Here is a 16,416-nt window from a genome sequence, read left to right as displayed (position 1 = left end):
GTGCCACAGAACACTGCTGGTAATGACAAGTCCCAGAAAGCCTTTTCATAATTTCAGAGATGAGTCAGCCATCTCACCTAAACGGCCTCTGTTCTCCTTGCAGGCAGGGTGTTCTCCTTCATGCATTGTTCCAGATACCCAGGATGGAGTCCTGGATCTCTGTGCAGTTGGGCTAGTCAGTACCCCTCCCTGAGTGCAGGGAACATATAACACGAGCTTCCCACATATGACCAAGGTTGTGCCTCTCCCCACACTTCCCTAAAAGGTGGCAGGAGAAGCATTGTGTTCCTAAGAACCTTACCCAGACTCAGCACCTCACCTACGCTCCCGGTGAGAATGGATGGAAGGAGCAATGTTGTTCACTGTCTGCGCAAACAGAGAGCCTCGGAAAGACTAGATCCTCAGGAGATAAGCACACGCTTCAATGACCTGGGCACCCTGGAAAGGTACAGAGGCAGACCACTCTTCCACCCTCCATCTGAGCTCAGAGGCCCTGCCCGGGGCTCCGCCCACTTTCAGCATGGCTCCTGAGCCAGCACCGGCCCAGCCTCCCCTTGCTCTGTCTCCTCACAGGACCGTCAGTCTGTTCTTGCACTAATTATGGCCTGTCATCCAGAACAAATACCTCATATGACAAGTGAGATAATTAATACGCTCAGAGAAAACTTTCTTTTTTCTTAATTAAAGCACACAATTCCTTTAAAGAGGAAGAAATGTATCTATTGTGTCCAGCCGGCGTGGGAACACTCAAGTATGTATAGAACGGTTGTGATTTGGTTACACTGTGTTTTCCTCAATTTCCTTTTTAAGAAATAAAAACAGATAGACCTTTTTTTTAAAAATAAATATCCAGGAAGTAACAAACAGACAATGATGGCAGCTGTTTGGTTCGTGTCTAATGCATACGAGTCATTGTTCAAACATCTGTAACACCCAGTTACTGAATTATTATGATCTTGTTTAGTTACAGAGATGGTAGGGGAGGGCAGGAGGCAGGGAGATGATTCAATGAGTAAAGATTTGGCCTTGGAAGTACACTTTCGAGTGTTCACTACCCAGAACCCATGGAAAAATCTAGGTGTGGTGGGATATGCCTATGATCTCGGTCCTGGGGAAATAAAGAAGACAGGAGGGCTCTTGGGACTCCACAGATAACCAGTCTAGATGAACTGTGAGTCCCAGGCCATGAGACCCTGTTTCAAAAGAACAATGTGTACGGCTCCTGAGATGGGACACCTAAGGTTGTCATTTAGTCACCCCAAGTATGTTCATGCACATGACTACATGCATGTATGTGTGCACACATGCCACACAAACACACACACACACACACACACACATTCATGCACACATACACAAAGTCACAAGAGAGCAGGGACCTTTAAGAGAGATGCATGATCCCAGGCTTAAACATGGCAGGGACTCTTCTTCTGAACCTTCCTTTCTGTGGGGTTGGAACTGGAGCTTCTCAAAGCATGTTGTACTTAGAGATATGACTACCGGATCTCAGTGTAAGAGCAAGGAATAGCCAGTTGTGTCCAGATGTGAAAAAGTTCAGGAAACATTCAACCTGGTAAGAAACCAATGGAGCTCTGAGGGGAGCAGACTTCTTGTCCCCAATGTCCCAGACAGTGCAGGGGCATCAGCAGGTTGCCAGGGTTCATGCTGGACCTCAGACCAACAAAACTAACACAGAGGTGCATGGGAAGTAGAAGGCAGCAAGTAACCATGCCGTTAAAGATAAAGAAGTAAGCATGTGTTTGCTGTGGTGCCCCCCCAAAAAAACTGTGCTCCCACCCCTTGGGAAGCTACAGGTGGGGAAGAGTCACCTTAGCAAAGGTCACTTCGATAAGACAGAGATAAAGTTCTCAGCTCCAGGCGTCTATCACTTTATCCTCTCCATTTGGAGAACAGAAATTGGGCATTTGTTCACTCTGATTTATGCTCCTTTTTTTTTTCCTCCTTGAAAAATGTTCGATTCCCTGGCTTCAGCCATCAGGGGAAAAAGAAAGAGCACGCAATTTCTTGTAAAAGGCTTTTCTAAGCTCACAAGTCTCTCCCTCCTCTCTCTCTCTCTCTCTCTCTCTCTCTCTCTCTCTCTCTCTCTCTCTCTCTCAACTTGGTAATACAGAACAAGTCTCTGCCTGCAGTAGATCCAAGCCAACCGTACCCAAGTCTCCCTGAGGAATACACAGGGCAGAGACAGCCAGGTTTAGACACCAAAGGGTGTCTGAAAAAGTGGGTAAATGTCCTGTCCATATCTGAAATTGTGAGCTGGGTATAATGTCCATGGGAGAGGCCCAGTGCTCATCAGGAGGGTGAACACCTGCCTAAAGGAACAGATGCAGGGTGTCTGTTCTGCACCCTAAAAAAGGATGGCTGACCTTGGCTTCAGGGTAGGAGGTAGGAGAATTAACATGTGTACACTAAGATTTTTCTAGGAGATGGAGGGACAGGAAGGGGAATCATGTCCATGCCCATTGCTTGGAGGAGATGGTGGGAAACAAATGATGGTGAATCATCGAATTCCTGACTGCCAGCTCCAACTCCACCTACCCCAGGAAGAAGATATCGCCTAAGAATGACACCTATGAGGAGGTTAAAGGAAGCCTGTCCTGGCAGAATGAGGTATTCTTTCAATCAAGGACCTAACTAACATCAGACCATATTATCACACTTATTCCTGCAAGGAGCTCCAACCAATCCAAGAACCAGGAAGAGGCAAGGTTGGATCAAATGGGGCTTCAGGTGATGGGGCTACAATGATGGTGTAGTTAAGTAGGGACCCCGGTCATGTGTGAAAGTCATGTGTAACCTTCCTCTTACAATCCACTGAGAAGAGCTATTGCCTGTTTTGTGTTACTAATGACCCAATTTCTTTCAAAAATGGATATAGGACTATTATACATTTCTATTTCTTCTTCTGTGACTTCTGGCAGATCATATCATAGAAAAGAGTAATCTGTGGCCATAGGGTTGTTCTTATCTCTCCACTACCTTAGATCTGATATGAAGACCTTGCTTTCATTTCTGACACGAATAATTTGTATTTTCTGGTTTTTTGTTTTTTTTTTTTTTTTGAGTCTGGCTATGGACTTACTAAACTACTGGTCTTTCCAATGGAACAGATCCTTATTTTGTTGATTTTTTTCTCTACTTATTTCCTTTTATTATCAATTTTATCAGCATCTACACTGATTGTTACTTTCTTTTCTCTGATGCTTACATTCCTTTTTTCCCTGATTTTCTGTTAGGTGAGTCATTTCAGCTCTTTCTCCAATGTGCGCATCCAATGCTATAAACTTTCCTCTCAGTACTGTATTTGCCATGTCCCAGAAATTTTGACAAGTCGTGTTTTCAGTTTTTAATTTACTCCACAGCATTTTTTAATTCACTTGAGATTTTTGTCTTTGGCTCTTGTGTTATTTACAGTACGTTGTTTAATATCTAAACACTTCAGCGTTCTTTACAGCTGTCTGTTCTAAGAGTGGGAAGTATATAGTTCTTATTCTTTCAAGTTTATTTAGTGAGCATGTTATGAGCCGGAATGCAGTCTCTCTTGGTGAAAGTTCCACATGATCTTGATAGAAGCTTATTTTCTCCTGTTGATAAAGTAGCCTACTGATATGAACAGTATCTGGTGGATTGATGCTGCTGCTGATGCTAACTGTATCCTTAGTCACTTTTGCTTGCTGGGTTTACTCACATATGATAGAGGGGTGTGAGTATTATAGCTGTAACAGTGGATTCATCATCTCTGCTTAAAGACTTGTCTTCTGTGTATTTTAATGTTTGTTATTAGACATACGCAGTATAAGGATTATTATGCCCTCTCTGAGAGCTATCTCTTAAAGTACTTTCAGGACCAAACATCTGTTGGCATACTTAATGGAGTCCAGGGAATAACAGGGTGAAGGCCAGGGCTGAAGAGATGGCTTGGCAGCTAAGAGCGTATACTACTCTTACGGAGGACCCAAGTTCAGTTCCAACCACCCAGGTGAGGCAGATCCCAACTGTCTGTAACTCAAGCCGGGGAATTCAATACCTTCTTGTAGTCTCTGTACCCTCAACACAGACACACACATACATAGATGAGGACACACGTGTGATTAAGAAATAAACACTTTTTAAGAAGGAAAGAAAGAAAGAAAGAAAGAAAGAAAGAGAGAGAGAGAGAGAGAGAGAGAGAGAGAAAGAAAGAAAGAAAGAAAGAAGGAAAGAAAGAAAGAAGGAAGGAAGGAAAGGAAGAAAGAAAGAAAGAAAGAAAAAGAGTGAAAACTCACCTTCACTAGGGGCTTCCACATTTTCCATTAGAATAAAGCCTGATCCCAGCTCAACAATTGAAATCTCACTCCAGCTCTTCACTGACATTACATTACCACAGACTAGTCAAGCCACACCCTCAAACCTTGTGCAATCAGTTTCAACTACTCTCCTCTGGTGGGGCTCCTCTCTTTCCCTTTAGCTCACCCAACCTGGCACCTGGCGTCACCTCTTCTTTAGCCCACCCGGAACCTGCATATGCCCTTCTACGGTCAGAGATGCCAATCCACTTTGCAGGTCTCTGGCAATCCCTCCTACTTCCCACTGCGCCTTGGTGGTTGGACAGCCTGAAATTCCACTATAGTTTCCCTGAGCCCTGGATGTCATCTGGGTCGTGTTGCTTTTGCGACCCAGGCCTGCAAGAAGGGTTCAGCAAACATGCTTTGGGTATGTTAGTGTGTGGAGATAGCTTACAGCAAAAAGGTGGGAGGAGGCCCTCTTGGATATGAGGGGCTCAAGGCAGCAGTTGATCCTCATTCAGAACACTGCATTCATATGCGCCTGCAATCCTGGCGCTCGTGAGGTGGAGGCGATTTATTTAGCAAGTTCAAGGCCAGCCTAAAACACATGAGAATTTGCCTAAAATAAAAATCCCCTGCCAGTCCCTTTGCTGCTAAGCAGGGTCCCCTCATCTGAACTGTGATGACAGCCACGCCCACCCAGATGCCATCCTGACCCTTCCTCGATGTTTCTCTGCCTTTAACACCGCCAGAGCTGACTCTGCAGGAGAAGCAAACTTCCTACGCAGCAAGATACTTTTTGGTTTCCTAGTCCTGTTCAATCCTTAAATAATTCAAAGCACACAGCCCCTTGCAGATCCCCGCAGGCTGGGCACCCTCTCGGGAAGCAGTTGGAATGAGAAGAAAGAGCCGCCTCTCAACCCTGAGTTCAAGAGATGACCAAAGCTTTTAATTTAGTTTGATTGATTTAATATCCTGCATCCTGGGAGCTGAGCTCTATGTGATCCTGGCAGATCTCCCTGCGATGCTGGAGCAGCGTCTTATGGGCAGTCTCAGAACAATAATAAGACACTTCCTCTTCACAACACACACAGTGGCCAGGGACCATTTGCAATGAGCGATGGGCCCCAGCGATTGCTGGTACATCACCCTGAACTGTGCTCCTTGCAAATTGGAATCCTCTTGCTGTGGGAGCCATCCTCCCTCAGCCTCCCATGGAGGACTGTGCTGTGTCATTTACAGATACAGTTCTGGACAGAGAGCTGGTGCTTTGGAACACCCAAGCTGTGTGCTCACAAAACAGCAAGTTGATGCTTACGACTACTTGGCACTGTGCACAGTTCCACTAAATGGTCTCCTTTTGAATCTGTCCTATACCTCCATGCGGTATAGCACACATGTGAGAATAGTTACCATGAGTTCCCCTCCATCTCCACCAGGAAGCCCTTTCCTGCCCCAGGGACTTAGCCTATCTTTTTGGGAGCAGTTGTGACCAAGCATGAAGACTGCTTTTACTTACTGCTCACCTCTGCCCACACCTCCAGAAACTGGTTGGGTTTTGCCATCTTGACACAAGGCAGAATATTCTGGGAAGGGGGATCCTTAGCTGGGAAAATGCAACCATAATATAGACTGGTAGGCAAGTCTGAGGGGCATTCTCTCAATCAGTGATTGATGTGGGTAGGCCTAGCACTCAGTAGGTCCTGGGCCCTTGTATAAGATGAATGGATATAGTAACTGAAAATTCACTCTGAATTTGGGGATGGTGTGAAATTAAAATTACAGGGAGCGCATTACACAGAGGGCTCAGTATGTGACCATTGTATGTCAATCCCAGCATGGGTGGGTGGGAGGAGACACAACCACATAGGGACTGACGGCCACTTGGAACTAAGTGAAAGGTAAAATTAGTGCCCTGGTGCCTGCAAGCTGACAGAAGCCAGTGTCCCAATCCAGCCAGAGTTTGGGAATCCAGAATTAGGAGGTCAGGGATAGAGGCCAGGGGTGGGAAGCCAGAGATGAGAGTTCAGAAGTGGAAGGCCAAGATAGAAAGGGAAGACTCACTGATCAAGAGGCTCTCCTCAATTATTAAAAGAGTAACAGACATGAAAGTCCTGGGAGTTGCCAGGTATCAAGGGACAGGGAGCCAAGAAGGCACAGCAGCAGCACAGGAGGAACCATATCAAAGGGATGGGCCTAAGCCAGAAAAGTGTGTGTGTGTGTGTGTGTGTGTGTGTGTGTGTGTGTGTGTACCCTCCTCCAATCCCCTCCCCCATGATGCTGAACCCCTACATCAACTGCCTGTTTCCCTTTGTATCTGTGGATGAACTGCTTGCCTTGGGATGGGGACTGGGAATGGTTTTTCTGGCCCCTGAGCTGGCTTAGTGCCTGTTCTTCTTGCAGGCCTAGGGGCTGTTTGAGACAGTGTTGGTTTCCTAAGCAACAGCATCCAGGGGGAAAGACAGGGAGCCACTTGTGGACAGCATGTCCCAGTCCCATAGGCATGCAGTCCTTGCATCAGGCTGTGTGGGTATTTGTGAAAGCACACAGGTTGCTGCTTTCCTCTCAGACTGGAGTTATGTAACTGTGTATGCATGTGCTGGGTATACATGTGCTCTGTGTATGCATGTGTTATGTAAGCATGTGCTCTGGGTATGCATGTACTGTGTAAGCATTGCTCTGGGTATACATATGTTGTGTGTATGCATGTGTTATGTGTATGCATGTGCTATGTGTATGCATGTATTGTATATGCAGGTGCTTTGTGTATGCATGTGCTATGTGTATGCATATGCTGTGTAAGCATATGCTTTGGGGATGCAATGCTGTGTGTATTCATGTTTTGTGTATGCATGTGCTGTGTGTATGCATGTGCTTTGTGTATGTATGTGCTATGTGTATGCATGTGTCCTGTGTTGCATGCGCCGTATATGCAGGCGCTCTGGGTATGGTGCATGAACACTCACTGCAGCTATTCAAACTCATTCACACACACAAACACACACACACACACACACACACAGAAGCTAGGGTAGACCCAATCCATTTCTAACTCATTTCTACATTACAGAGTCGCTGAACCTGAAGCTCTCTTTGTTTTCTGATAAGCTAGCTAGCCAGCAAGACCCAGTGCTGGGTTAAGAAAGTACATGGCCAAGTCCATGCAGGATGGAGACATAGCTCAGTAGTTAAGAGTCTGCATTGCTCTTGTACAGAACCTGGGGTCAGTATGCAGCAGCCATATCTGGTGGTTTACAGCCTTCTGTAACTCCAGCTCCAAGGGCTCTGATGCCCTATTTTGGCCTCCTTAGGCACCTGTACCCACTTGTGCACAAACGAAGTTTTATATATATATATATATATATATATATATATGTGTGTGTGTGTGTGTGTGTGTGTGTGTGTGTGTATTTATATATATGTGTGTGTGTATATATATGTATAAATGTGTATATATATGTATAAATGTGTATATATATGTATGTGTATATATATGTATCTGTATATATATAATTTTAAATAGGTGTAAATAATATCATACTTGATCATTCTTCTACCTTAATTTGTCAAGACAGGATCTTTCAATCAATCCCAGAGCTGAGTGATGAGGCTTCACTAGCCACCTTGTTTCAGGCACCCCCTATCTTTACCTTCTGAAGATGGATAAAAGGTAAGCTGCCACACCCAACCAGTGTTCATGTGGGTTTTATGGATCCAAATTCTGGTCCTCTTTTAAGTATGGCAAACAGTTTTAGCCACAGCACCACCACTTTAAAGTGTGATGGAAATTCCTTCCTTCCGCAGATAGTGTTAATGCTGATGGTCTAGTGGGTGCCCATACTGCTGTGGCTATGGTTACATTTTCCGGTCAAGGATACTGACTGTCCTGGTTAATAAATACAGCAGTCTGAGGACCTCACCTATTCCCTGTGCCCTGCAGCTTCTTGGCTGTGCCTGTGCATTATTATGACAATCTCTCTTACTTTCTAAGAGACTGGCATTCTTACTGGACCTCATAGCCAGAGTTAAAAATATACCTTGAGGTCCCTTAAGACTGCTATCCTACTGTGTGCTCAGCCTGTTTGTTTAACCTGACTTTAAGAGAACAATGCAACAGTCAATTCTATTTGCCTTGGATAAAAATCTTATTTGCCTTGGATGTCTCATGTAAACAATGTTTACAACCAAAGTTAATTCGTAGCTGTAATCTTAAATTATGTACTCGTCCGTGCCCATGACCCATGAGTGATACATGTGTAGCATGTATGTTTTGATAATACACACTAGAAACAACAAATAAGGTGAAAGCAAACATATATAAAATAGCCATTGCAAATGCTGAAAGCCGTATTCAGATAGTACTTGATGTTTGTTTATTATCTCTGTCAGCTGTGGTCAGCTGGAATCAGTTACTTAATCCTTTGTTAAACTCTGTTAAAGATTTCTGTTAAGTATCCTTCATTCCTTTCCTCTGTGATGCTTTCCATACTCCTTGACAAAAGAGAGAGAAAAGACATGGGGATAACAGGGATACACAGACAACATTCCGTTCACACAGGTGGAGATTCAGGCTCAGGCAACAGACAGGAGACAACAGAAGACACAGCAAGAGAACAGTAGAACATTCAAATCCAGCATTGCTCTTGGTAAAACTGTTCTGGGAGGAGACAGCTTTTCCTTAATCTCACATCAAGGCATTATCGGTGCCTCTGAGTCGCTAATGTGTTTAAACTGGTGCCCCTACTCCATTTTCACAGTCATGTAATATTCCAAAGCTGACACCTTGGTCCCCTCCCATCTCCATCCCACTCCTGTGGGAGTGCACTGGGGGCCTTGTTCAACCTTGAAAGGAACTAGCTTCTACTTCCCTAAAGAGGTAATGTTAGATGGTTGGACTGTGAGGTTCGAATTGAACCTCTTCTGGGACCTCCTGAAATGAGACTCACAGAGGTGGTGATCGATGCAAAAGCAAGAGTTTAATCATTCCAACATGTTGGGGCCATCCCACTTCAAGGGGAAGACGGCCCCCAGCAGACTCTAACAGGGAGTTATACACCTTGCAAACAATTGGGGCAGAATTCAAACAACTGGGACAGAATTTCCACAATGGTAACTAGGCAGTGTGCTATGCATATTTGGTGGAGCAAAACCACATTCAGATGGACTCAGTGTACCTACCGTTCAGGACTTTCCAAGGGAAGTTGGTTGGTAGTCACAGGTAGCCTTGTGTGATAGTTTGGCTTGCAGAATTTCCAGGAACTAAACCAGCTTTTTTTTTTTTTTCTTCCTGGAAGGGAGGAGTCCTTGTGCTCAGAGGATTGTGGTGGAATTTTCCTGCTGGCCTTAGATTGACCCCAACTCTGGTTCTTTCAGGACAAAATGTCTTTGGGAAGGGGCTGGTGTAGGAACTCATTTAGGAGAGTGCCTGCCTCACAAGCATGAGGATCTGAGTTTGCATCCTCAGAATTCATGTACAAAGCCTTGTGTGGATGTGGAACCCCAGTGCTGGGGTTAAGCAGGGACAAGAGACACATGGGGCTGCTGGCAAACTGACCTAGTTAATCAGTGTGGCCCAGGTTAAGTAAGAGACCCTGTCTTAAAATATAAAATGGAAGACATCTGCCATGACTTAGACCTCCACATATGTAATCCTCTCTCTTTCTCTCTCTCTCTCTCTCTCTCTCTCTCTCTCTCTCTCTCTCTCTCTCACACACACACACACACACACACACACACACACACACTGCAATGGTTTGTATATGCTCAGCTCAAAGAGTGGCACTATTAGAAGGTGTGGCCCTGTTGGATTGGGAATGGCCTTGTTGTGTCACTGTGGTTGTGGGTCTTAAGACCCTCATCCTAGCTGCCTGGAAGTCAGTATTCTGCTAACAGCCTTCAGATGAAGATGTAGAACTCTCAGTTCCTCCTGCACCATGTCTGTTTGGTCTCTGCCATGCTCCTGCCTTGAAGATACTGTACTGAACCTCTGAACCTGTATACCAGCCCCAATTAAATGTTGCCCTTATAAGAGTTGCCTTGGTCATGGTTTCTGTTCACAGCAGTAAAACCCTAGCACACACACACACACACACACACACACACACACACACACACACACACACACACAAGCAAAGGAAACATTTTTAAATCATTCTTGGAATCTTGGAGTTTTCTCTACAGAAGTATGGCTGCTGGTATACATCTGCTTGATTAGTTGTTTATTTAAAAACTAGGGACAACTTTTATTATAGGTTTTAGCATTGTGAATCCTGAGGACTTTTTTTTCTCCTTTTATTTCTTAACAGCACCCCTCCCCCAAAGTAAAAATCCTTGCATTCCAAAACTAAAGCCTGGCTCTGTCTGTCGGGCCTGTGCAGATGCATTCTTCCATATGACTGCATTTAATTTGGGGGTGTGGGGGGTAAGCCGTGTCTAGTGTCATACTCTTGCAGAATACGTAAGTATGCTGTGTTATTTTTACTGCTCTTGTCCCAATGTCACTGTCAAGATCATTCCTGTCTAACAAAATGTTTAGGTGGGTGCTCAGTGTACCTCTGTGTTGGGAGGAATGTTTGTTCTTTGATGGTCTGGGGAAATCACCCTCGACCCCTGCTTCCCAGTTCCCTGATGGTGGTGCTTGGGGTGGAGGAGAGAGGGAAGGTTGTCAAGCAGTTTGTAAGATAGTTATGAGTCCATTCTGGGATTCAGTTCCTCCTATAGTAAATTTTGGTGTTTTATGCTTTTCTATAAAATTTCCATTTCATCATAAATAGCAAATTTATGAGCACAAAATTGGCTCTAAGACAAAGCTCTCTCGCTCTAAACTGCACTGTAATCATGAAAGGCTCCGTCCCCTGTAGTTTCAACTGGCGATGACTCTGTTTACTCAACTCTGTCCCCAGAGCTCTGTGTATTTCATTAATGTTGTCAAACAAGCTCTCTTAGCCATATTGATTTTCCCCATTATTTTGAGTGTTTTATTAATGTATATTTCAAGTTCATAATTTCCTTTCTTTAGGATGTTTTGTTTTGGAATATTCAGGCTTGCTGTCAATTGACTCTGAGGAACATTTATGATGCTTTCAGTTTCCTATTTTTAGGAATAGAATATAGATGCTAAGCTAGCATTCTGTGGCCTTGTCCTTTGGTTCTTCCTTGAATGATATATGGACAAGATGGTTACACACACACACACACACACACACACACACACACACACACACACCACACCATTTCCCCTCCTAGAGTATCTTCTGTCTGTCCACTCTGTTCTAATTGTCTCTATTTCAACACCCTTTATCCTTCTATAATCCTCGGTAGTTTGGTTCATCTGAACCTGCAGAGGTGTTTTCTTGCCTGTCTGTGGGATTGATAGTCCCCACTTTGAAATGATCAGCACTCGAACTGGAGTTGGTTTTCTAACGAGGCCGAGAGGCAAAAGAGCTGACTTCCCTTCAGCCAGGAATCAAATTTAGCAAGATCTGATCAGAGACATTTAACCACACACCTCCAAAGGAACATTTTTCATAAGAGAGAGAGAAAAAAGCTTAACCTCAACTGTGGAAGCCATATGTGTTCAGTGTGTCCCTCCCCCATCCCTTTTCCACTACCCTGCCCCTTTACTGTGTGAAGGTTTTCCCCTTTTAGCTTTAGTGACAAGTTCACAGCTATCCCACTACTACTAATTTGAGATTAGCGGCTAGGTCTACTTTTCTATTTTTTAACATGTCATCTCATACCATTTGCGGAGCTCTTGATTTTATTTATAGTTATTTTGTTTAGGTACATTTTCAAGCTGCCTTTCACAAAGAGCCTATAAGACGGTAAATTGATTTTCTGTGGTTTCTCATGCACAAAAATCACTTTATTTCCTTCTACTTGAATTTTTTTTTCTTCTGGGCTTAAAGTGATAGAATCAGAACACTTCCAGGCGCTTCAGGGTGTTTTCTTTGGGATGTGGGTTGACGTTATGAACCCCCCACTAATACAAGCTGGCTCGTTCTAGAAACCGCCGTTCTCGTGCGGTTACCGAGCAGGTTTTGATAGGGTTTCTTGATTGGAGTTATGGGGCTGCTCCAGGACACATCCAAACACTTCTATTGAAGTGTTTTTTTCCTTCTTAATAAAAACATTTCATTAACCACCTAATACAAAGTGATAGGTTTCACAGTCTATTAGGATTCTAAGAATTCCGTTATACAGGACAGAGAGACAGTTCTCTGGACATAGCTTATTCAGTCCAACAAGCTTGGTTTGTATTTTTTGCACAGGGTTTTGCTGTGTGACCAAAGCTACCTTCACACTCACATAAGCCAGGCTGCCTTGGATTCACAGGGGTCCTCTGGCCTCAGCATCCCAAGCCGTAGCAATATATATAGATATAGATATAGATACAGATACAGATATATAGATATATAGATGTATAGATGTATAGATGTATAGATGATATATAGATATATAGATATATAGATATATAGATATATAGATATATAGATATATAGATATATAGATATATAGATATATAGATATATAGATATATAGATATATAGATATATAGATATATAGATATATAGATATATAGATATAGATATATAGATGATATATAGATATATAGATATATAGATATATCTCATAACGCCCACCTGTTCACTGTCTGTCTGTGCCACTAGTGGATCTTTCGGGTTTTGTTTTTGATACAGGGTCTTACCATGTAGCCCAGGCTGGCCTTGATCATGATCCTCTCCAGACTCCCAAGTGTCAGGATTAGAGTCCTGCACTACCATGACTGGCACGGGTGAATCTATCAGAACATATTTTGTTAATGAAAAATGGGGTGGAATATTATGCATTTTGAGTGGTTGTTGCCTTGAGGAAGGGATACAATTTAATTTCCAAACTACATTTTAAAATAGTGTTGAGTAATTAGGACTTAATTGTTTTTATGTTGATGATGTTTTTTTTTAACTTGCTGTGTCCTGCCCCACCCCCCTTTTAACCTGCTCATCATGAGCTGTCAGAAATGTAGGGGGACACGTTTGTGTCTTTCCACGACGTCTGAATTTATCAGATGACTGAGGATTCACAAGCTATGTTGATTTTACTGCGTTTATCAAGTAGTCCCAATCTTTCTTAATAGCCAGCAGCTGGCAATCACGGCTTATTAACACGCCCAGTGGTGGCATGACACCGCTCTTGTCACTGCGGTGTTAGGTGTCTGCCACCCTGTGGGCTCCAGGTGAGGGAGCTATAGGCGTTCTCAGTCTGTTGGGTTCTATAGGTTCTCAGAGCTGATTTTTCTGGTGTGGTTTAATAAACCCATGTGTTCATACGTTCCCAATCTATTTTCCTAAGTTTATAGGTGGCAACTTTTAACTGCTCACTTGTCCCTCGCTGTTGGCATTACACAGTCGCTGGCATCTCTCAGGGACATCCCTGTTATGCATTTTCACTCACAGTGGAGCCAAATGGTAGGAGTCACCCTGCATGGGGTATAGCCCAAAGCCTCTGTTTCATATTATGAAGTCACTTAGAACAGGGCATAGCCTGGGCACCACAGTAAATGTCGGGCCCTGTCAGTCCAGGAAAACCAGCTCTTCTCCCTAGTGAGCAGCCCTTTTACCTAGCCTCGCACTCTAACTTTTCCTTGAATCCACAGTCCATACCTCCAGGGGAGAGAGGACCACTCGGGTTGGATGGAGCCCCGCTCTGCTGCTCCGTCACGTGTTCGGGGGGAGGAGGGGCATCTCAATTGCTCCAGGTTCCCAGATCTCTTGTAATGCCTACCCTTCCCCATGCTTCCTCAGAGAACAATCTGGAACTTTCCCCTGAATAGAATCCCAATTTAGCAACTTCCTATGATTCTGTGGGTGGGCTGCACCATAAGAGGCAAACAGGATACAGAGACAGGCCGTGGTGGTTAAACTTGATTGTCAGTTGATCTGGAATCAACTAAGATCTGAATGGGTTTGTGAGGGGATTGCCAGGGACGATAAACTGAGGGAGGAAGACCCTTCCCGCATGGACAGCAGTTTCCAGCAGGCAGCCCAGATACACTAAGATCCAAGGGGAAATTGGTAGCTCTGCCTTCTGCCAGCCCCATTTACTGTTGGGTAGTCCATCCTGAGACTGCTAACTATCCTTTGTTGCCTCATCGAATTTCTAATGTTGGCCAAAGACTGGAGACTCTTTTGTTTTGTTTTGTTTGGTGTATTTTAATAGCCAACTTACAGGAACCGCACAGAAGACAGACAACATTAAAATCATGTACTTGCGTGCAGGACAGCTCAGAAAAGTTTAATGAATGGATGGAATCTACTGTACGAGAAAAAAGGCTACAAGCACCATTTCGTTGCTGCCAATAAGAAATTTTCTTTTTAAAATATCCAAATGCTGGCATTGCCCAGAAATTTTCAACAGGTTTATTTATAATGGTTATAAATGTTATAAATGGTTATAAAGTTGAACTGTGTCCACTGAAACTTTTCGCTTGCATTAATGCTTTATATTTTGCACTTACATTAAAAATTCATACACAAATGAAAGTAGAGACGTTGCCAGTGCCTGGTTCTGTCCCCTATTTTCCACTCAAAATCATATACTTAGGTACCTTTGACCCCAAGGGAAAAAAATATCTAACTCTCGGGACTACTGATAACAGGAAGAAGAGGGGAAAACTTTTATTTATTTATTTATTTATTTGAGAATGGAGTGTTCCCCTCATAATGAACCCTTAAGCACATTTTCTACGTATGCAGCATGCTAGCTGGATGTCTTTTGGCATAATTGTTCCACGTTTGGCCTGGATAGCACACAGGCTGCTATCTTCAGAAAGGCCAACCAGACAGGTTTCATTTTGCCTCCTGCAAAGCACCAATAGTTGCACTCCGGGAGCGCAGGTCTGTTTTGAAGTCCTGAGCAATTTTTCGCACCCGACGCTGAAAGGGTAGCTCCTGAATCAGTTCAGTGGACTGATAGCATCTGACTTCAGGAAGTGTCACAGTACCAGGCTTTAATGATGAAGTTTCTTCACCCCTCCAGCAGAGGGCGCACTCTTGTGAGCGGCTTTTATAGCCAGTCGTTTCCTGGGTGCTTTACTATGGGTGGATTTGCGGACAGTCTGTTTTGTATTAGTCATGGTATGGGTACCTCCTTACTTACCCCTCTTCTTCTTTGGCTGGAGCTCGGCAAGCAAGAGGCGGGGCTGGCATTAGAGTGACAGATGGCTTGGCTAGAGACTCTTAAGGAAACTTTCGAGCCCAGCGAAAGTACTATTAAAGTACCCAGGACTATTAAAGTACCCAGCCTTGTATACTGAGTAGTCACAAGGTTCTCCGCCTCTCCAGTATGCAGATAACTATTGTGCTGAGCCCCTTTTGTCTGTAAGTCATTATAGTAAAATCCCCTTTGAAAACTCTGCCTGATACACAAAGACAGAGAGACCGTGAGTGTGTTCCCTATGTCCCCACCATTTCAATCTGTTTCTGCAGCTGGCTCCCTCTGTCTTTCTCTTCAGCCCATCATCTAGTCATAGTGTGGTAAGTGATGACTCTGCTGACACACCAGTCACCAGACCTTGGCTACAGCTTCATTCTACGGGAAATTTGGGACCAAACATTGCCACATCCAGGCTTCCTCAGCGTTAATGTGGGAACAAGCCCTACAAGGAGGGAATCAGATTATGCTGTGATGGTCCAGCCTCGGCTGCCTCTGCCACCTCTGCTCACTCTTATCTTGCCCTACCCCAGTGCTCCTGTGGGAGTACATGGAGCTAAGCCTGAGTCACATGGCTGGTCTTAAGTCCCCAGGCTCCTCACCCCTTTCCCTGGAGCCTCTGGCTGTTAGCTCTATTGGTAATTACACCATCCACCTAGATCTGAGATCAGAGTGCCCAGGTTTTACCCCAACTTACCCAAACCCTGGAAAGCACACACTGCTCATCTAGATATTTTCCACTCGCAGCCCCATTCATCCATGGACAGGGCTCAGGGCCCTCTACTGAGACCCGGAGCCCACTCTGATTTGTTGGGGTACTGGAGCACTACCTCAGTGTATCTGAAGCAACTATCCTAGTTCAGGTACTTTGGTCCAGAGGCTTCTCCCTAACGGTTCTGGAGGCTCTGAAAGCCAGGCTTCG

This window comes from Rattus norvegicus, chromosome 7 (genome assembly GCF_036323735.1).
Source record: "Rattus norvegicus strain BN/NHsdMcwi chromosome 7, GRCr8, whole genome shotgun sequence".
Taxonomy (NCBI): Eukaryota; Metazoa; Chordata; class Mammalia; order Rodentia; family Muridae; genus Rattus; species Rattus norvegicus.
The sequence above is the reverse complement of the archived record's forward strand: the minus strand, read 5'-3'. Positions refer to the sequence as shown.